We start from the raw sequence: 23,392 nt of genomic DNA on the forward strand, positions 1-23,392 counted from the left end.
TCTACAGTTTTGAGATTCGAAATGGAAAGCCGGTCTGTGCTATGCTATCGTTCTATTTTGTTCATTCTTTAATAGATCGTCATGATGTTAACATCCCACTTGGAATGATGAATTTTCGTTTACTTTTGGTATTATTATTATTATTTTTGAAATTTTATAATAAAATAAGATTATACACCTATGTTTAAATATAATTTTACAATATATTCCCTCCACTAATCCTATTTTAAATGTTGAAGGTTCTTCTCTCAATACCAGTAATACATTTTCTTCCCAAAAAATTATTTAAAAGGCGGCTGATGTTATCAAGGGTCTGAATTCATTGGTACCATATATCTAACCCCGAATTTTCTTCACCCTTTGTAAAATGCCCATCCCTAGTTATCATCATATTTACATGAGAGAGTGTCTCCAAAGTTCAATATGACCCCCTTTCTACAAGGAAAGTTTACAAGTGTATAAAGAGAGAGCAGTTTATTGTTCCTGTTGCAACCTGACGGAATTGATCAAACAAAGGTATCTGCTTAATTTTCCTGAGAGACTGCCAACTGGTTTTGAAATTTCATTTGTTCCTTTATCAAGAGGATGTAAAGAAAAGCCGAAGTTTTAAGCAATCTTTAAGGCTTGTAGTTTAAGATTAGGCTGTTTGGACTTGTTATCTATAAGCATAGGCGGAGTATGAAATTCATATAGTGAGGGGGGCGGGCAATTTGTACAAACTTTCATACACATAAAATATATATGGGGGGGGGGTGTCCTAGTAAGGTTGTTACTAGGATTTTTATTTCGGAGGGGGGATTTCGAAAAATATTTTTTTTATAGAAAAACCAAATTTGACAAATTATTTTTGAAAGTACACATAAGAAAGGCATTATTGGACAAAAAAGCACATTTTTAGAAAGGAAAATTTGACAAACAATTTTGTAAACAAGATTTTAGTTAAAGGGGTGTAGCATTTATAACCTATCCGCAAACTCCACACATGCCTACAAAACTTTGAGTCAAAAAATAGTTAAGAGACCTGTGAATTTTTATAAATATCGATAAAATAATCTAAATATGAAAGTGGGAAACCTTGAAACTAAGATAACAGTTAAAGCTAAAAAGTTATTGACATTCTTCAAAGGTTAATAGAAATACAAGGTTATACCATAACGCGTGTATGACTGATTTTTGACATCCACCACGCTTTTAATGTTGACATCATAGTAGATAAGTGGTTGCGTGTTTCGTCAAAGTCTGTTTTTTCCCCAGCAGTCGATACGATACATTAAATTGAAAATTCTACTAATAGTGACGTAATTGACTATGAGTGGTTGTGTGTTTTGTCAAAATCTTCCTGTCTTGCCTAGCTAGAAAATTCTAAGCCGAAGACTATAACAAGTCATACTGTTGTAACTAGTGACTCAAAAATGACAGACAGGCTCGCAGTCATGATTTTGTAATAAATTAATGGGTTCACGCCGATAAATTTATAAAGTTGATACGTCCCTGTCGATGTTTATCTCAATATATTAAGAACGTTTCAAGATGTTATAAACTTTTATGTTTCATTCAGTTGAGAAAATTTGGTGTGAATTTTTTTTTAATATTTGGTGTCGAAAGTTATTAAGGTTCCTACACCTACGGGCCTCCGTGGTTCCTACGCCACTAATCCTATGATTCATTATTTTTATCCCATATTATTTTGCAATGTGCAACAGACAGAAATATACAGAATTAACACAAATTGATTAAAGAAATAATAGTTTATACATTTACATACAAAAAGTTGAAAATATTGTTCTATTTATAAACACGAAAATGAAAATAATTTTACTGTTTAACTTTAACGATAACGATTAATACAGGGTGTCCACGATAAATTTGAACTATCTTAAAATTAAACCTGCTTGATAAAAATGGAATTTTGAGTAAATTTGTTAATATGAAAAAGTTAGACATGATATTAAACAATAAATTTATTCAACATGTCTTCCCTCAGCAGCCACCATCTTCTCCATCCTCCCCTTAAAGGATTTGCCTGCCCTGATGACTTTTGCGGAATCGACAGCATTCAACTCCCTCGTAATTGAGCCCTTCAGAGCCGCGATAAACTTGTGGATGACCTTGCACACCTCCCTCTCCAACTTCCCCTACCAGTAGTAATCACACGGATTGAGGTCGGGTGAGTTGGAGGCCAGATGTTGCAATCCCAGAAAGTGATGTCGTGGGAGTTGAAGAGGTTAGTGGTCCTCATGGCGATGTGTGCGGGCGCTGAGTCTTGTTGGAATATGAACTACCTCCCAGCGGCCGTATCCTTCATCCAGGGGATGATGAACTCCTCCATGACTTCGCAATTGTAATGTATTTCATATTTCCTTCCCCCATGTTCTTATCTTCTTGTATTTTCTTTAAATACATATATATATAAAAGAAAATACAAGAAGATCAGAACAAGGGGGAAGGAAATATGAAATACATTACATCACCCCCCAAGCACCAAATCCATGATGGTGCTTACACAGGTTCCGCTCCATGAATAGCAGCTTATACATCTGCTTCATCCATGTCCAGGCACGGACAAACCATTTTTTCTTGTACATAAAATTTTTATCTCCTTTTATCTATTTATGCTCTCAGCACCCGCACCGGAGAAAGGAGAACAATACTCCTCATAGAGGTTTTAGAGACACGAACACCCTGCTCGTCCCTGGGATACATAACCTTCACCCTTATTGAGGTTTTAGGGACACGAGCACCCTGCTCGTCCCTGGGAGAAATAACCTTCACCCTTAACGAGGTTTTAGAGGGACGAGCACCCTGCTCGTCCCTAAGACCCATAACCTTCACCCTTATAGAGGTTTTAGGGACACGAGCACCCTGCTCGTCCCTGGGAGACATATCGATCTTGCTCGATTTCCCCTCATCCAACTCGGGATGATCCAGAGGAGAGACCGTTGCACATCCATTATCCAATGATGTGAACGGGAGAGTAGGAACAACAGAGAACCAAAACTTCCTAGGATGAAATCTACTTTTAATAATGTGGTCCCTGACACGGACACACACTTCACTTCTTGTAAGTGACCACGGTTCTCTTCCTTTCTCCACGAGACCCAAACTGAGGCACAGTCCATATTGCTCCCCCTTCAACAGACGAACGAGCGTTCCCCCTGTCGACGAAAAAGGGCTACCCAACTCCAACAGGGCTAGCTTCGCCGACGATCCCACAGCAGGGAGGTCATGTGATCCTGATCCCATCCTCGTCGCCAATGTTGCGTCTTGACGAAAGTGACGAGGTTCCAATTGTTTAAACCAATGAATCCAGGATGACCGAGAGAGATGAGGTGAAGGAATGCGTGGAGGAGTAAAAAACTTTTTACAGGATCATCTGTGTTCTCATTAATACAAAAACCTACCGTTGATATATTTTAATAGTTATATGTATGTACATCCTTTTAAATGTAATCCCTTATAAAATATATGTTTTAGTGTATGATTGTACCCCCAATCCAAAGGCGTTCTTATTGGCTTTACTCCAGTCCGTTACTTCCGTCTGTTGGTGATGTTCGTAGAACATTACAAGTGGCAACGAAGATGGCGAAACTACTACCAAGGCTCACGCTCGCGGAGCTGAGATGCGAATGTTCCAGGTTGGAACTTGGAAGTGAGGACGAATTGAGGGGTAAAAAGAAATTGGAGCTCGTGGTATTGGTGAGAGAGTACATCGAGGGTTGTGGCTGTGATCCCAAGTCCTTCGACTTCAACGATGGGGCTCAAGACTCTGTAGATGGTTCTTCAGGCACGACAGGACAGCTGGGGGTACGGCAGCCCTCTCCATTCGTGATGGATGGTCTACGAAGGGGCCATAGATGGTCGTCATGGTGGGACGAATTCGAAATTACGTGTCCTTGTTTAGGAAATTGTCCCAGAACGTAAAAAGTCTCTCCTGCTTAAGTGTGCTGGTACAGAGGTCCAACAATGGCTCAACACCATACAGATTGTTGCTTTGCCTGAGGAGGACGTCTTCACCACGACAGTAAGAGCAATTCGGGATGCTTTCTCCCAAACGGAAAGTCTGTTGTTTGAACGCTTCCGGCTTTCTGAGATGAAGCAGGGAGTCGGGGAGCCTGTGGATGATTATGTGACTCGGTTGCGTGGCCAGGCAAAGTTTGTTTGCTTAGCGTGTGGGAGTTGCAAAGTTTTGTTTGAAGACGAAATTATTCTCGACAAGGTGGTTAAGAACACGTCGTCCCCACGGTTCTGCCAAACTGTCTTCGAGAGAGGTAGCACAAAATTGACAGACGTGTTGCCATTAGCCAGAGTATTGGAAACCTCCATCAGCCACGCCAAAGAAATGGGAGTATAAGGGGCCAAAAGGTCTCTGTCGCTCCAAAGGGACGTGGTCGACACAAAAGGCTAATCTAAAGATGGACAGAGGGAACTGCAAGTTTTGTGGAAGAAGCCATCTCTTCCAGAAGACAAAATTCCCTGCGTTTGGCAAAGAGTGTTTCTGGTGTGGGAAGATGGGACATTTTAGAGTATGCTGTCCGTCATCTGCGCCGTCTAGTTCTTCCATCTCTTTCCAGTTGAATGATGGAGTAGGGGATAGGGCCTATGCCTTCCCGAGGATAAATGGGAGAAGAGTTAAACTGTTACTCGACCTGGGATCGAACGTGAATATTTTACCAAAACATCTGGTTGATATGTCAAAGGTGATCAAGAATGCAGGTCCAATAGAGGTTTTTGGTGGGGGGAAAGGTTAAGACTCTGGGCTCTATCAGGTTGTTGGTTTCAGTAAATGGTTTGAACCCGGTGGGTCGTAAGTTTATTGTATCTCCTATTGGGCAGCCAATCCTGGGATTTCGTGATTGCCTAGATTTCGGGTTGGTGAAGTCGAGCAATTCCACCAACGCATGTACGGCTGGCGCTTCTACAGAATCCCGTGTGGAAATTCTAAAGAAGAAGTATAATATTATAGTCGACGACTCCGAAGAAAGTGAATAAAAGTACATACATAACAGCAGTACCTTATCGCGTTAACCCTTTCCTTGGGATTGAAGAAAAAAGGAGGTGTCACCTCACCGGTGCTGCAGATGCCCCCCAGGGTCATCACGGAGGCCATGAACTTTCTGGTCAGGACTGCAGGGACCTCTTCTCTCTCCTTGGCAGGCCACCTGTCATTCTGGTCGTTGTAGCTTTTGTCGACAGTCCAGTTCTTCTCGTCGGAGAAGAAGATGATTCTTCCTCCATGGCTCTTCAGGTCATTGAGGAAACAATTACCGTTGGTGAGCCTGGCGGCTTTAATTGGTGCCGTGAGGATGTGTTGTTTGGCCATTCGGTATGACCTGTACCTGAGGTCCTCATTCACAGCCTTGGAGACCAGCTGCTTGCTCATTCCAAGGGCGAAGCCTTGATGGACTTCCAGAGGCCTTCAAGGAAGCGGGGAGTGCGGATTCGGTCACTTCTCATGTTGTGGGCCTTGTGGCAGACCTTCCCCTCAACCTCCTAGGCATTGAAGACCCGGTACACCGTGGTCTTGGGGTAGTTAAGAAGCTTGTAGTTAGCAGAGGGCTTGTGTCCCGCACGAGCCAATTCGAGGATGGCGTCTCTCCTTGCTTGGTCCATGATGACTATTGTTTGTTGTCAAAACAATTGTGGTGGAAGTTATAGTGTATTGTTCACGCAACCTCTTATATTAGTATGATTTAACCCCGAATATCCACAATATGGATCTGGATGAAGTTGGTTAAGTTCCAATTTATGGTGGACACCCTGTATATGTACATTGTAAATCATATATATATATAACAATTAAAGGGTTACGTAGAATGGCTTGGGCTTAGAAGAGAGCGGGAAGTCACACTGACAATTAAGGGGTGCTCTCGGACTGGAGGGGATGTAATTTAAATTTTGAATTTTTCCGAACATCAAGCCCCAAAAAAAAAAAAAAAAAAAATCATAATAAATATATATATTAATATTATATAATTCTGCCGACGCCCATGCCAAGGTCAATACTGTTCCTTCTTAATATTTGGACCCTTTTAGTGCTAGCGAGAGTTAAGGTATTCTTACAGGCATTACAATTAGAGATGGGATCTGTGTAAGCCCCACGTGCAAGGAGAAGGAGTATGTTATTATTGAATTAAGTCCATTGTTAATATCATCTGGCCGTTTTATATTTTGGGGGTAAAAAAGGAATTTATTGCTACAGAGAAGAGAACTTTCTCCATTTAACGTAAAATTAGTGCAGGGAAAATATAATTATTATATTTTAAATGTATATATTTATTATATTATGCATTTGAAAATCAATTTTACACCTTATTTTCTAATCACTGTACTTTTTTTTTTTTTTACACTGATCCTTTCTTTAATTATAATATAGTGCCTGTATATTAAATGTATTATTATGTATTCAATGAAAACATTTTGTTATAAACTTCTAATAACATTACAATATATATGTACTGGGTTCGGAAGCAAAACGTGGACGGAACCTCTTTATTTTAATTATGTAATTAAAATAGATAGGTTTTGTGATTTTTTCCTGCATATTCTAAATTTCTTGTCCTTTCTGCATAAGTAAACAATAATAAACATTTCTCAAATCTTTCATCATGAGTGAGCAAGAAGCAAAAAGGCAGAGGATCTCAGACCTTCTGGATGGCAAAATTGAGATGACAGAGATTATAGACATTATGAGGTGCTCCAGGAGCCTCATTTTCAAGATGGAAAAGACCTATCAAGGAAAGAAGGAAGTACGGGACACAACATGCAAAGGGATTTTGAGTTTTTGGGGGACCTGAAGAAGAAGATCAAAGAGGACCCCACAAAATCCATGAATGGGCTCTCTAACGAGTTTGACATGGACGAGGGGATAATAAGGAGGGCTGTGAAGGAGGACTTGGGGTTGTCCTCTTACACAAGAACTGCAGAGGTGCAAGAAAGTTCGTGCCTGGAGCAAGACAAATGGATTCACAGTAAAAATTGTCTCTGACGAGAAAATTTTTACCGTGGACCAGATCTACAAACGTCGGAACGACCGTTGGCTTGGGAGATCAACAGAGGCGGTCAATGGGTATTATGTACAAAACATCCCGCCTACTACAAGGTACTGAGGCTCACCATAATGTCATGGCTCAGGGCCACCTACACAGAGGACAACTATGTGTGGACCCATGATGGTGCACCTCACACACATTGGCCAAATTGCCAAAAGTTCAGCCCCGACAACATGGCTGATTTTTGGCCCAAGGACATTTGGCCATCATCTTCGTCGGATTTGAACTCGTTGGACTTTGCTGTGTGGGGCACTTTGGAGAGGGGACTAACCGGACATCTCACACGAATGTGGACTCCCTCAAGGCTGCCATTGTGAAGGTGTGGAACAACTTGCCCGAGAAGTTCATGATCAACTCCTGCAAGGCTTTCCACCGCCGTGTGGAGAATGTGATTGCTGCTAAGGGCGGCCATATTGAGTAAACATGTTGAAAAAGGTCGTTTCTCAAAGTTTTGTTAAAAAAAATCTCAAAATTATTTGTCCAAAAGTAAAATTATTGACATTTTTCTAAAATCAGTCATTCATTCCACGTTTTGCTTCCGAACCCTGTGTGGATGAAAAAAGTTATCTAAATGAGAAGTCCATCTTTTTATTTTTTTCTAAAATTGCCAAATCAATATTTGCAAAGAAAATGGCAACCAAAGGTTTTGTACTAATTTTGCAAAAAAGGAAAAAAGTTGTTGAGATTGTTCCATTTCAAATTTAAAAAATATATAAACATAACAGTAGATATTTTTTACTATTGATTAATACTTTATCAGATGTTGACCTGAATTTCAACTGTTTAACGCACTAGAAAAGAAGACTTTCAATTCATCTGAACTGCCTGCATTGCTCTTCCAGTTGTATAAATAGGTCAAGTGATAAAAATCTTGTGTATTTTTTGCTGGCCCATTTAATTCGAATCGGTTATCTGAAGAATGATTTTTTTTACATTGCAGTTGTCATTATTATTGAATTCCTGAGTAGTGAACATCCTTGCCTAAATAGACTCAAATATATTCAAAACCTGATTGAACATTCCTGTTTGCTCATAAAAGACGGAGCGTAACCCTGAGTATTTGTTCCAGAGTTCCTCCTTTGTCACAACTGAGTGTAGCTGATCTAATGAAACCTCATGTGCAGTATTCTTTCTCTCCTCCAAAACATTCTTCAAATTGTTAGGGTTAACATGTTGGTTTGCGGTTTCTCTTTTAACATGCCCATTCTACACTGGATTTTCATAGCTGTATGTGTCTTTGTGTTAACTCTACTCGTTGTTGTTTTATATATCAGTCGAATTAATTGAATTGATTAAATTATCCGCCAAAATAATATACGAGTAGGAATAAAAAAATTAACTCCCTATTTAGATGATTCACTCGTTAATATTGTGACTGCTTCACTTTTCCATCGTTTTTCTTTCTCTGTATCTTCTATAGTAAATTCATGTTTGTTAATAGCTGAAATTTAGATTGAGGTATTTCTAAACTAATCGACTTTTAACATATATTTTTTTCACTATATATGCCTAATAAGTTTTCTGTAGGTTGATAAGTTGAATTCGAATTATCTCTTGTTAAATTGAGAATAATTCCCAACAATTATGAAATAATAATTCCATAGTTATGAAAATTTGTCCAACCATCAATTCATTAAGGGCCCTTTTTTATTGTTTTTTTTTTTTTCAAATGTACGAAGTAAAAGGAAATTTTTATAGTTTCAAAATTTTGTTCGACTCTAGATACAATTTTAATTCGAATTTATTAATCGAATTCGTGAACTTGGGAGTTGTCAGGGTATCTAAGTATCCCTTTATTTAAAAAATATATATATATTTTAGATTTACAAGTTAACTTATATTAAGTTTTGGATATTGATAGGAAAATGAGCATCGTTAATGCTTTCCATTCCATTTTGAGCGCTTGAAAGTAAAAAAAAAAAAAAAAAAAAAAAAAAACCATTCACCAAAATAATCTTTGGAAGACAATGTTGTAGCCAAAAAAATTTATTCATCCCTTTTTTTTATTATCCAATGTGTATTTTTATCTCAAGACCAAAGTGGCAAAACGACGATTACATGTTTAGTTTTTGTCCAAATTCAATTGGCTATAAGAATAATTTTTTGTCCGTTAGGGGCACTGAGAATGCCATGAATAATTCTACTATTAACTACACAACTTGTACGAATTTACAAGGTGAATTTGCTAAATGGAACAACGTAGCTCAGTGGACAATGTTCTCGGAAGAAATTATTATCTTCAACTAAATGTGCGTTGATTCAATTTGCAGTTGCTTCTGGAGAAAGAAATATACATGATGCATATGGAATTCAAAGACAATTCCTATATCAGATAGAGGTATATGCAATAATACATATAATGTTTGCTTAAACTAAATCAGGGCAACTCTATCTGTCAAATTAAAGGAAGATTTAAAAAAATTACAAATGTCACGAGAATAAATGATAACGTGACGTCATCTGTGATTTCTCAAAATGGACATTTCGCGAGGAAAACAGTTTATCGTAGCCAAGTAAATTAGAGTAAAACTTGATCATATGGTCGTCATTTCGTTGAAAAAACTCCAGGAATTAACCAAAAAAATGTGAACATGTGCAAGTCTGTCTATATTTTTACTTAAGAATGAACTGGAAAAATCAGTTCCAAAATATGTCCAAACTACAAAAATCACTGTTACTAAGACCATCATTGTTATTTGTTTATCTTTAACTGAAATATACATACATATGTTGTCATTTCAGTTTATAAACATTTATTAATTGCGTATCATAATAGATATAATAATTGTGAAATTGAAGATTGATGAAAAGAAATGATTGTTTTCAGTGGCAATCTCGATTTTTTTGGACTGACAAAATTATTATCTTTTAAACTAAAAGAAGAAATAAGCATGAATAATATCTTAAGCATATCACATTAAACTTGTTCTATAGATTCAATATAATGATTCGTACTCGCATGAATAGAAAAAAGTTACTTCATATATTGAAACTCTCTTCTTTTTTCATAAATTATCACTTTAATACCTGGGCCCCATTAACATTGTTTCCAATTTCTTTGCGACATAAATTATCACGGTTCTTAAGTTTTCAAAATTAATTCGGCGTTAGATTTTTATCTGACGTCATTATTGTAATGAGACCCCTACTCCACTGGGATCTCAAGTTTTTAAATAAGTACTGACAAATGAAGAATAAATTAGTGTTAGTCACGATATAAATATTTTTGTATCGGTATTTTGATACTGTTTGCTATATTTTTAGATAAAACTATATAATAAAACGGTGAAATTTTTGTTTTGGATAGTGATTTTTAAGAACTTTTTGTACTTTTTTAAGAGGGATCTAGTTCCAAAATTTGGAGGATCCATCACCAGTAGTATAATACCTATATAACGTATAAACCGATTTCCTAAAAGGACGTAATATATTTGTGCCCATATAATCACACAACTTTTCATTATGATTGTGTTTCAAAAAGTAAGAGCCAATGGTGCCCCTGTTCCGTTACCTATGGACAAGGCTGTTGCCACAGAGGATTAGAATATTAATAATAATAGTATTAGGACATGGAGCATTAGAATAGTTAAAAATGGGATATTTGATTTATTATAGAATGACATAAAACAATTTCCAAACAAATTTGGGGGCCCTTAGTTTCTAATAAAAGGACTCCATGGAAATTGATAAAGTTATTCTTTAAAAAAAATGGTAAAAATGAACCAAATTATTTACTAAAAGTTCAATATTTTATATTTCAAAAAAGTCATGCCATAGTAGAGTCGGAAAAAGAATAGAATTTCAGTCGGAAAAACGGGATATAAGTAGGAAAATTAAAAAAAAAAAATTATATAATCCCCCTTTTCCCTCAAAAAAAAACTCTACCACCGGCCCTAACTATGGGTTCAACACAAAACATTTCCCACTTTTTTAGTTCAAGTTTAAACTTAACCCTTACTAATTATTAATGAAGAACTTGAGAGATAAAGAGCAGGTGGTGTAATTGACTTACTTTATTATTTTCCATATTTTGATCGCTTTTTGTATGAAAGGCTGCGAGATAAAATAAAAGTAACGACATGATATTATATACTTTCAATGATTTCTTTCTAATAATTGCAGATATTCTCCAAACTTTTCATTATTATTCTGTTAAATAACGTGTTTTTTAAAATAACTTGTGAGACAAATTTTAATCGGTCCTTTACCCAGCCACAATATATTCAATAGTTATATTAAAGTAATTATATATTTATATAATTTTATAAATTGATCTAGGTATAAATTTTTGAAAGTATTGGTTTCGTTTTCAAGACTAACAAAAGACCAATACAACTAGATCCACATTTTTTTGCACAATATAAAACCTGTACTGCCCATGAATCTACCATACATTAATTTTTTTCTAAAAAAGTCAATTTACTGGTATATTTTTGCACATTACTTTAGTTTAATATATTCATATTTCACCTTTAACTTAAGTTTCAAAATGTCAGATATATATTCCTGTTTGCTCTCTGACTATAACACCAAATGGAGTATGAGCGTTGTTTACTAGACTCTAAATCTCTACCACATAATTTTGCTGTATCAGTTACCACATGTCCCAACAGGGCTAAATTTACATAACTAAATCTACTAATATATAATATTATTGTTGTATGTTTGTTTTCCCACTTATAAAAAGCATGGGGTATTTATTTCAAAAAAGGAGAAAGATATAGACTTTAGACATAAAATAAAAGCTTTTCAGAATTCTGAGTTACGTACCTACGACTAAGTTTCCTTCTGATCAGACCAGAATCCTGGGCTTTGAAGGGAAAGTTTCCCGCTAACAACTTGATTTTTTTTAATAAAACAAGATCGATTTTCTTGTTTCAATGTTTTTAGTTTTTGAATTATTTTACTAACAGGAAAAGGGAGAAAGTATATTGAATAGGAATTAAAAAGGGGAATTAGGAAGAGGATATGAAAGTTTGTCTTAGTATGTATTTTCATTATGGTTGAAAGAGGAACATAATTCCAATTATTATGTTCTCTATTGACAAGTCTGACTAAATTCTGGAGTTAATTATAGCATTAATAAAATAGTTAGAAATAAAATATATAATAAGGGTACAACAAGTACAAAGTAGGTAGTTTTTCAAAGTTGTTTCACAACAATATTTGCCTATGGTTTCAACATATATGTTCCAATGAATAAGCCCTAGTTTGAAAATGTCCTTACTTTGAATTTACTTGCAGACTTGGACCATTTGAAACTTTTTCCTTTCATTAATTTTTTCCTTTCTCATTGGTCGATTTCTTTATGTTTATTCGTACATTATTTAAAACGAACCGAAGGCCATGGAATATTTTTTTGCTCAAATTTATCTGCTTACAAAAAAAAAAAAATCTATTTAAAACTTCATTGAGGTTGTGTGATCTTATTAAGGTTACGATCAGAAAATTTACAATGGTCGGATACGAATTACCATTTTTTTAAAGATCCAACTGATTTGGTATCGTTGTAAAACTCGGTCTGCTCAAAACATCGGTCTTCATCGGTTCCAAATAAGAAATGACGTTTTTATTAAAAAAGACATGGTCACAAAAATTTACTAGATGGTCCTCGTTTTATCCTTTAGATTTAGTGTTGGTACTGGGGTAAAATATGTTTTTAGAGAACAATGGAAATGGAGCGAAGAAATGAACCGAGTTCATTCTTTTTGTCATGCAATCGTCAGTTATACGTCATTCAATGTTTGGAAACCATGAACAACGCTTATTTTCCACGTTTGTCCAATTATAATAGCTGATTTTACTTGCCTTCTACATTCTATGTCCAATGTCTCCAACTATCAAATCAGTGATGTAGGAGCCATTGAGGCCGAACATACCAACTTTGCTTAAACTCAATACGTAGATGTTCTTTCCTCAAAATATGTGTTTGTAATTTTTTCTTTCCCTTTTGACAAATGAGGTTGAGAGGGGATACAAAGCTAGTCGAAATTACAGAGAACACTCTGAATATTAAATGAAAAAAAAGAAAAGGGGAGAAATGGGTGGATACCTAATTTTTTTTTGAAAAAACAATCCAAAAAGTTTAAAAATCCAGAGCTATTCCCAAAAAATCTCAAAAATCCACAGTTATTCACAAAAAATAATTTTTTTGGAAAACTGTTTTAGCAAATGTTTGCAAATATTTTAATTTTTTTTTCAAAAAAATCAAATACTTGAAATTTTATTAAATTTTTAAAATGTTTCTCTAAGGAATTTAATATTTTTGTTTATTTTCAAAAAATTTAATTTATAGTTAACGACTGTGGGTTTTTGATTTTTTGAGAATAGCTATGAATTATAAAAAAATAATATATATATATATATATATATTTAAACATATTCCTGCGTACGTCTCTGGCTACAGACTTTCGAACCACTTTGGGATAATATTTATATTTTTTAGTTTTTTTATGGCGTATTAAATTAACTCAAAATGCTTTTTATCCGCTATTCTTGAAATTACTGCATAACTAACTATACGACCTCCATGAATTCATCCTTTTAACTGAATTGATTGGCTAAATTGTTGGAAGGGAATAAAAAGTTACATAGAGACTACTAATGAAAAGGATTGTAGGTACGTATTCTGTGATATCCTTTAAAAGCGACATCTTGCGTAGGAAAAAATGCATGAGTACGCCCATCTATCTACTTAAGCTAAAAACGCGGTTTCATTACTTTTTTTAAGGCTTTAGTGAGCACGCATGATAGATAGAAGATGTGATAACCCACCTTTAATACTAACATAATATAATCACGGGAATTTTCTCAATAAAATCAATTTTTGTAAATATTATATGAATAAATAACTATAAGGATAGAAGGAGATTCGATTTACAATAGTGTACATAATAATAATATTATCAGCTTCGTGGGAGAGTGATTGAAACAGCCACGAAATATAGGGGGAGGAGGCTATGATAATATGTGTTTTTTTATCAAACATGACAAGTAATGCATGAACACGTATGAAGATATATTTTTTTCTAACTCATGAACATTGTCCTTCAAAAAACTTCATATGTAAGGGTAATTACCTTTTTTACAACTTCATATCCCTGAATAATTTTTGAATGATTTTTAGATAAATTCTAAATAAAAGTTAACTTTAAAATTGAATTAAGCAAAAAAATGTCACACATAAAAGGAGTTTGAATTTATATTATTTGCTTCTATATTTACATAATTTTGGATACACATACTACATTATGTTTTTTTATTCAAACTTAAGAAACACGTAAATATAAAATGAAATCCAAATCCTTGGATCCTCCAAGAATCCAAATTATTTACAATACAGTCATAACATAAAATTGATCTCAGCTATATTTTACAAAATAATCCGTACAAATCTTGTATTTAAAATTTTGAAATATTCAGCACAAGGAGGATAATAATTTTTTTATCCCCTCTCTATGACCAACCTATAGGAGGTTCATGTCCCACCTTGGGATTGCAAGCCACCCATTGTAAAACATTTATCTTACACACTCCTGAGCATATTAATAATATTCTAACACATCTGTAAGGATTTATGTGTAGGAACCAAAAACTAAAGGGGGTTTGGGCTTCCCGGATATTCACCAAGGACGCTATTTTTTTTTATAAAAACTACCAAGTTAACAAATATTTTTTATAGCCAGGGTCCCGAAAATGTAATAATCCGTATTAACATTTAAGGCTAATATTTTATTAATAAATTCATGTCAATGATATTTAGAGTAATTAATGCGTGATACTTTTTTCAATTTGAATAAAACAACGTTAATTTATATATTTTTTGGGTAAAAATTTATTTAGTGGCATTAAAGCAAATTAATTTAAAAAAATTGCGCAATTTTGTTCCATTAATAATTGTGAATAATATTTGAATTAGAGTTATAAATACTGTTGTATCTTCCCCATGTTGAGAAAAGGAAACAATATGGCGGTCTATGAGTAGTTTGGACTTTTTTGATAAGATAACATGATAATTAAATATATTTCAGAATGTAATCACGATTTGGCAGAAGGGCAATTGCACTACAAAGTATGTAGTATATAAGTTAAAATTTTATGTCTCATTATGCTCTAATTTATCACTCCGGATTCGAAATCTAGTCAAGGGTCTTATGTAGTCCCTCCGCATCGAATGCTCTTCAACTCATAATCTACTTAACTCATTTAATGAATTTATACAGAAGCCTCTCAACGCAAAAGGATGTAGAAAAGGACAGGTTCTGGCAAGATAGGACGGTTGATTTATCTTTTTTCATTATCAACTACTATATAACCCTGCAGACGCCCCTGCTTTAGGACTGTTTGTCCTTAGGACTTTCAGTACTAGAACCGATTTAAAAAAAGAAGAAATATAATTAATTGACGTCATCAAGGACTGAAATTTTATAAGTTTTAGGAATGATATGTAGGATTAAATAAGACTGAACTGGACGGGACTGCAGTATTCTGTCCTAAATAATTTCTGATGCAACACTAATGCCACATAAAAAGTACTCATTAGCAATTCGTAATTTTCATGTAAATAGTCAAACATATATAATTTATTTTCAATATTTAACTTTTGTATTATCCTCATTACATGTACTTTAAAATATTTCATCAGATTTAACTTACAGGGATACAAATAGTACAAAATCGCAATTTATACACAACATAATGTATAGAATATTATATAAACAGATATGTCATCGAGTTTAGTTATTATTTATTGTATCACGATGTATAAACGTGATTGTAAGATCAACAACGTTTTTCAAATATGTTATTCCAATCCGCTTGTGATTGAAGAGGTTTGTTTGCGTACTTTTCTGCAAAATGAGTTATTATTTAGTTACTGAGTTATGTTTATAACACTAAGTAAACAGAGGAGTAATATTAAATTCAAAGTGAATATATATTGAAATTTTAGCTTATTAATTGGACCTGGCGCTGCTGGAATCTATTTGCATTGGGAGGGGGGCAAATTATATAATGTATCAGGGGCGTCTGCCATTTTGGGGGGAGGGGGATGGATGTACTTTTTGACAGTTTTGACAGAATTATTTTTTATAACAGCCAAATTTGAAAAATAGCCTTTTTTTTAGAAAAGAAAAATCTTTTAGAAAATTTGTCTAATTTTTTATGTATTAAAGACTAATTGAAACAAAAATTCATAAAATAAATCCATTTTTAAAATTCTAATAACTATAAAATTTCTGAACCTCGATGGTTCCTACTCACTGATTTGATAGTTAGAAACATTGGACATAGAATGTAGAAGGGAAGCAAAATCAACTATTATAATTGGAAAAACGCAGAAAATAAGCGTTTTTCATGGTTTCCATACATTGAATGACGTACAACTGACGATTGCATGACAAAAAGAATGAACTCTGTTCATTTCTTCGCTCCATTTCCATTGTTCTCTAAAAACATATTTTACCCCAGTACCAACACTAAATCTAAAGGATAAAACGAGGACCATCTAATAAATTTTTGTGACTATGTCTTTTCTAATAAAAACGTCATTTTTATTTCGAACCGGTGAAGAGCTATGTTTTGAGCAGACCGAATTTTAGGACGATACTAGTCACCGAATCAGTTGGATCTTTAAAAAAATGGTAATTCGTATCTGACCATTATAAATTTTCTGATCGAAACCCTAATAAGATCAAGTAATCTCAATGAAGTTTTAAATATACTTTTTTTTTGTAAGCAGATAAATTTGAGCAAAAAAATATTCCATGGCCTTCGGTTCGTTTAAAAAAATGTACGAATAAACATAAAGAAATCGACCAATGAGAAAGGAAAAAATTTCATAAAAAATGAATGAAAGGAAAAAGTTGCAAATGGTCCAAGTCTGCAAGTAAATTCAAAGTAAGGACATTTTCAAACTAGGGCTTGTTCATTGGAACATATATGTTGAAACCATAGGCAAATATTGTTGTGAAGCAACTTTGAAAAACTACCTACTATTAAATGAAGAATAATTCCACAATAATTATATTTTTATTAGAGTTGGAAAAAAATACGACAACGGATGAGCTTGATACTTTTTGTAGTTGCGACCTGAACAGTGTTTTCTATTTTCCAATGCTATTATTATTATACTTGTATTTTTGAAAAGAGAAGATATAAGTATAAAGTAATGACTAGTCCGTTAAAGACGAAGACTAACATTGATTATTTTTTGCGGTATTATATGTGTATGAGGGTAGAATTGAGGATTGAAATCAAAGTAATTCCTTCCTTTCTCCTTGTAAGATACGAGGTGGGTTTTGTGTTTATTTCTTTCATATTTTACCGGATTGAATCTATTCAAATGTAACTTCAAATAGTTCTCCTCCAAAACATTTTTAAATCTATCATGATTTTTACACTTGATTATCGTTTTTGTAGTAAAACGACAGGTCATATGTTTTACAGATATTGTGAGACACGTTAATAAAAATCATATGATGTTGAACCTCAAAATAACTTATTACATATTTTGTATAATTTTATACCTTTTCTTGTTTGAATTATATTTGATTACGAATTTTGATCTATAATTTGGCTTCAAAATCATATTTTGCACGGATTAATTATTGTTTCTTATCAAACATATCTACTGTGGTTTGGTATAAGTACAAAGTATAACTAATTATTGATTGATACAAATCTGTTTTAAAAGCAAATTTAAAAATATGCTATATACATTATTAGTGTTGAGACTCGGTCTAAAACCTTTTTTTTCCGCTTTGGTCTTAAGTAATTTTTTCTAGATTGATAATACGACCCAGACCGCAATCTCAAACTATAGACCAAAACTTACTCATTTTCATATGGCGGACCGATTTTCTCAGTCTCAACTTGTATTGAATCGATCTAAAACGACTGCAGTCCCTTCAATTCGGTCCCAATAAAATGTGTCAGAAGTAGGACTGGTTCTTATAGGTCTTTTATATTAAATACAACAGCTTATATGACGTCGTTTGTTAACAACATCACATGAGGTGTATGGCTTGAATGTATAATACTAAAGTATTTTACGCTCTAGCTATAATTCACTATTCTCTTCACTTCAAGCTATTAATGAAGAAAATGAAAAGATTCCTAGGACTGAAGGACAAAATAATTGGTCCTTAGGACTGTTGAATGTTAAAAAAAAGCTTGGAGCAATAAAGATAATACTAGAAGGGGGGGGTGTTTTCAACACATAGATCGATTTTTTCAGTCTGTCCTAATCTAATGTCCTATTTTATGAGTTGTACAAATATAATTTATGTAACCTATTCAACATTTAATGTAGTTATTGTAGAAATGTTCACAATTTTGAAAAACATAAACAATTCTTTTATAGAATCGCTCTAGACCGAATTTTAAACGAGACTAATCCAGATCACGACCGTAATTCTTTAAGGGCTGAATTAATTCGGTCCAACAAAAATTATAATGGTCTCAGTCCGAAATACAACACTACCTAATATCCAATATATGTTTTATGTATAAGGAAGAATAATTTCTCAAATTATTGCTAACGCATGCTTTATTTTTTGTATACAGAAACAAAATATGGATTATTTTGATGTTGGAAGGATTAAGAAGCGTGTAGTTGATATGTTACTTATATAAAAGTCGTGAGGTCACATATTGTTGTACTTACTTAAGATTAAAAAAGATAACTTATGAAATAAAATTCAAATACATTTTTGAGTCTTGATGCTTTAACATGATTTCATTCTATATTATGTCCAAGGCTCGAGCCATGGATTATTAGAGTAGGAAAATGGGGTTTCAGTTGGAAAATTTGGATTATTTATTTAATGATTGATTCAAAAAATCCATGACCTAAAATAAATATGGCAGGGTTAATCATGGAGAATATATATAGCAACGAAGTTTTTATTGAAGAAATTATTGTATCGTTTGTTATTGATTTTTAAAAAAATATCCAAGTATAAATATACCATACAGCGGGTTATCACAACAGCAACCGTAAACTTACACGACATCAGAGCCCTCAAGCAATATGTTCTTATCTATGGCCCTATGGGGTAAATATCCAATTACGGTTAAATATCATAATACCGTCAATTAATAATATAATTCTTAACGAACATGGACAAAATAAACGTATGTGGAAGTGAGATACACTCAAGGCTTTAGCAATGATGAGTGATTCTTATTAATACAACAAATCTGTTAAGACTAAATTTAGGAACATTCTAGAAGCATTACCTTAGAGTTGATGGTATTATAATAATAAAAGGGTAAATCAGTATTGACCCTACTTCATACATATATGAGTCGAAAAAACAAAACAAAATAAGAAGACCTTTCAAAAATAAAATCGAACTTTTCTTAAAATTCATACTTTTATAAAAATAACGTCATTCCATCTAATTAACAAAAAAAAATATTAAGAAAGGGTATGAATCGGAAAATGTGGAAAGAATATTCAACCTCAAATAAAAATTCTAGAACCGTCCCTGATTATCTCTAGTAATATTCCATTGTATTGTTCAACACTAGCATATAGCTAGCTAGAATGTGTCAAGATTATGAAAGATAGCTTATTAAAATCTATAGAGTAATTTTAAATTTACCCTGCTGCTAGATTAAACAAAAATAAATCAAAAAATGACATGGTAACTATTGTTGAGACCCAGTCCAGACCGAATTTCTCTTTGAGACCGTTCTAGGATTTTCAGATCGAAACACTAACAATTTGAAGAATGTTTGGGAGGAGAGCAGCTTAGCTGTCATGCCCTTTTATTGGACCAGCTCATGGTAGCTATGAGAAGAAATAAATAATAAAAATCCCATTCCATATCTACCAAAGTACACAAGTACATACCCGTATAACTCCCCACAAAATTCCTTGTGTTACTCTACATCATTCATGAGCATACGCACCTATTGTAACTTTATACTGAAATGTTCTCTCCTCAAGTATTACATAATTATGACTACATCTTTTTAAAATAAAAAAAATACTGCTGTGATTGTTAACTAGAAAATATTTTAAACGTGAGCAAAGCAAGATTTTTTACAGCTCTAGATATAGTACTTGCTATTGTTAAAAAAGCTGTGCTAGAAACGCTAACAACATAAATGCTTACAATAGGGCATAGAAAACTAAAAAAAAGCAAAAAACATCAGTATCAGCAAGATGACGCAGCTGTTCTAAGTATTCGTAATAAACAAATAAGTGAACAAACGCTTAATACACAATAATTAACGCAAGACTGTCTTTGGGTATGTAAAAAAACAACTTTTAAATATAAATAATGTTCATGCCGTGCATGATAAATAATATAACAAATATGAGTATATTAACGGCTAAATAACCCTGGCATATAGCTGTAAAAAAGCTTTTCAAACAAAAGCTATACGCCATGTGGCAAAACGTGTACAATGTATCAATATTTTCCTCATGTACCGGTCCTTGTAAACTTATTTAGACTCAAATGTAATTACTTATAACTCGGAGTTGGGTGATTGTAGATAAAAAATACCGACAGTTCCAGATAGCTAACAATGCTAATATTTATTTCTGATAAAAACTTTTTTTTAATCAAGTCAACGACCATGGCTGATGAGCAGAAGATGATTGAGGTAGTTTCACTTTGCGTACCGGACTTCCGTCTGTCGATGTCATTAAGGCTACTTAAGCATCCAAGGCTATTTTTTCGAGTTCAGAAGTTCCTAAATGATGGTCATGATATGAATATATCATATAGGCCTCAAATGAGATCAAGGAACTTTTCAAGCCAATCCCAAGATGTCCATGTCTGACTTTACTAAGGACAAGGCTTTCAGCCTCTCTACAGTATCCAAAGGCCTCACAAATGAGGGTAAGACCTCGCTACGAGCTTGTGAACTGCCTCTCCTCACATAATCCCACCTGAAAAATTGCTCTGAACGCTGCAGAAAGCTTTTCCATCACCTGAAGCATGTGCCAGGTGGCCAAGTTATAATTTTCACAGATTAGAAGACGTTCGATGTGAACCCATTCTTCCTCCAGTCACTGAACCGGTTTGTGGCCTTCAAGAACAATAGAAAGATAGTTGATAAGCTTCGGAAAGTGTTCACCACCTAACATCCAGCCTCTGTAATGATGCTTGGAATTGTGGCTTCGAATGGAGAAAAAATGGCTCACTGCAAAGGACTATTTGGACATCTTAAAGCACAAGGTACTGCCAAAGGCCTTGGAGATTCTTAAAGGATCAAAATGTGTGTTGCAGTAAGATGGTGCACTGCCACACACTGCCAACTTTACCCAAAAATGGTTGGCCAACAACATGGAAACTAGGACAAGTACTTATGGGCACCACACAGCCCAGATCTCAATCCTCTAAATTAACTTTATATTGTGACACATATAGAGTCATGCCTTAAAAGAGTGTCATCCATATATTGAGGACCTTAAGGCCTCCGTCAACTAGGTCTGGGCCACAATGGCCAAGTACTACCTCATCAGGGTATCCAGGGCTTCAGGTACCGTCTGGATGACGTATTGGAAGTTGTTGGCGGCCATATTCGATAATTATATAGAAAATCAAATATTAACCCAGTTTTGTTTCAATACAATACAGAAAATATTGCATTAAAATGAATATGTGTTTTATTATTATTATTCCCTAAAGAGTCTAAATTCTTTTGCACGGACCGGTAGTTGTCCTAATGGCACTTTTTTTTATTAGATAGAGCAATAATATAAAGCAAGGGAGAATGAGAAATGACACGAAACCGCCATAAACAAACCCCTTCATCGGGTGCAAGGGGAAGAAATTAAATAATTTAGCAATTTTTTGTGAAAACAGTTATTGTGATAAACTTTAGCCATCAAATTAACTACTTATAAGACAATAAGGGTGATTTGGATGGATCTTTTTCACAAAAAATCCGAATATATGGATCTGAGTAAACTCATAGTTCTATTCAACTCCTATGTGTTCATGATGAAATTGGGATATCCATCATGTTCAGGGATCTCATCTCTTTAGAAAAGGTTCTTGCGCCTTATTCCCTGGATATTATCTCATTTCATGGAAGTATCAGTCATTGTGCAGATGTCTTTTGACGTCTAAATCTGTAACTATATAATACATTGGTTCAAATACATATCCATCCCTATATACATATATTGTATGGAAAGGTTGTACACTTTTATAATAACTGAGGGTAAAGGAATCTAGGATCCTTTAACTGAGGGTATGTTTAATAAATAGGAGTAATACTTGAATGAAATGTACAGTGAGGATCAAAGAGACTTTTCATCCTTCATCTGGATCTCTTCCATTGAAACTCCCTCCAAAGTCTTGTCTAGTCTAATATTCTTAGAAAACTCTTTCATTGAATTGAATCCTTATAGGTCATTGATGTACATAACAAACAAACAAATCTTATTTATGCCACAGAGTCCATTTATAAGGCTGTACTATATCTTTAATTCTAGACACTTTATCATCACTTACAATTTCATTAATATTTGTGAATTTCTTCTTTTATTGGAGAAAATAGAAGACGATCCTGGAGGATGAATTTAATTAAGTCCTCTTTTCGGGATATCTTTATCAGTAAACCCCCAAAACATATTCAACTCTCCTATTATCTACATTTGTAGACATTGCAACGTCATCTGTGGTATCATAAAAAGCTACATCTTGCGTTCGAAAAATATTTTATAGACCATAAATTTATTTATTCAAGCTAACAGCTTAGTTTAAAGCATTGGTACAAACATGCTAGAACATGATATTCATCTGCTCTTTATCTGCATATAGCAAGCGTTTTCATCGGACCTTGGCATTGTCGATGTCGTCCAATTTGAGCTATATGCCAACAAAATGTTTTGCTGAGATGGATTTATATTTAAATGCCATAAAAAATAAGATTAATATATATTTCTTATGGTTATGTACTCTAGCAGATAACTGATTTATATGCTTCATAGCACAGTACACCGATAAATTGATTAAGCACATTCGACTGTACATAAAGTGAATCTAATATGTACTCTTTGTTAAGATAAAAAACAATCTTGAACATATATCGAGTAAAGGAGAAAATCCCAATTATTTTTTTACTTCAATATATATAGGTACATATGCACTTGTCATCAAAATGGTTCATACCCCTGTTAATTTTTGAGATTTTCATTTTTGAGATTAAACTAATGCATTTTTGTCCAGTTTGTTTATGAATTAATTGTAGCAACAAGGGAAAGAAAGACATCAATACACAATTCAAGGAACTTTTGATTTTATTTGGCCATATGGACGATCAGTATATCCGGAGGAAGAAAAGAGCCGAAGAACTAGTATACTAGCCGAAGA

General features: G+C 33.9%; 1 long non-coding RNA gene across 1 annotated transcript; it reads right to left on the minus strand.

Moving 5' to 3' along the window:
• Positions 1-2,600: 2,600 nt before the first annotated feature.
• Positions 2,601-5,809, minus strand: LOC139905478 (uncharacterized). The gene is made up of 2 exons (XR_011780255.1): positions 5,013-5,809; positions 2,601-4,938 (listed from the first exon to the last, which is right to left on the minus strand). It is a non-coding gene; the product is annotated as an uncharacterized lncRNA (long non-coding RNA).
• Positions 5,810-23,392: the final 17,583 nt, after the last annotated feature.

The sequence above is a fragment of the Lepeophtheirus salmonis genome, chromosome 5 (assembly GCF_016086655.4).
Source record: "Lepeophtheirus salmonis chromosome 5, UVic_Lsal_1.4, whole genome shotgun sequence".
Taxonomy (NCBI): Eukaryota; Metazoa; Arthropoda; class Copepoda; order Siphonostomatoida; family Caligidae; genus Lepeophtheirus; species Lepeophtheirus salmonis.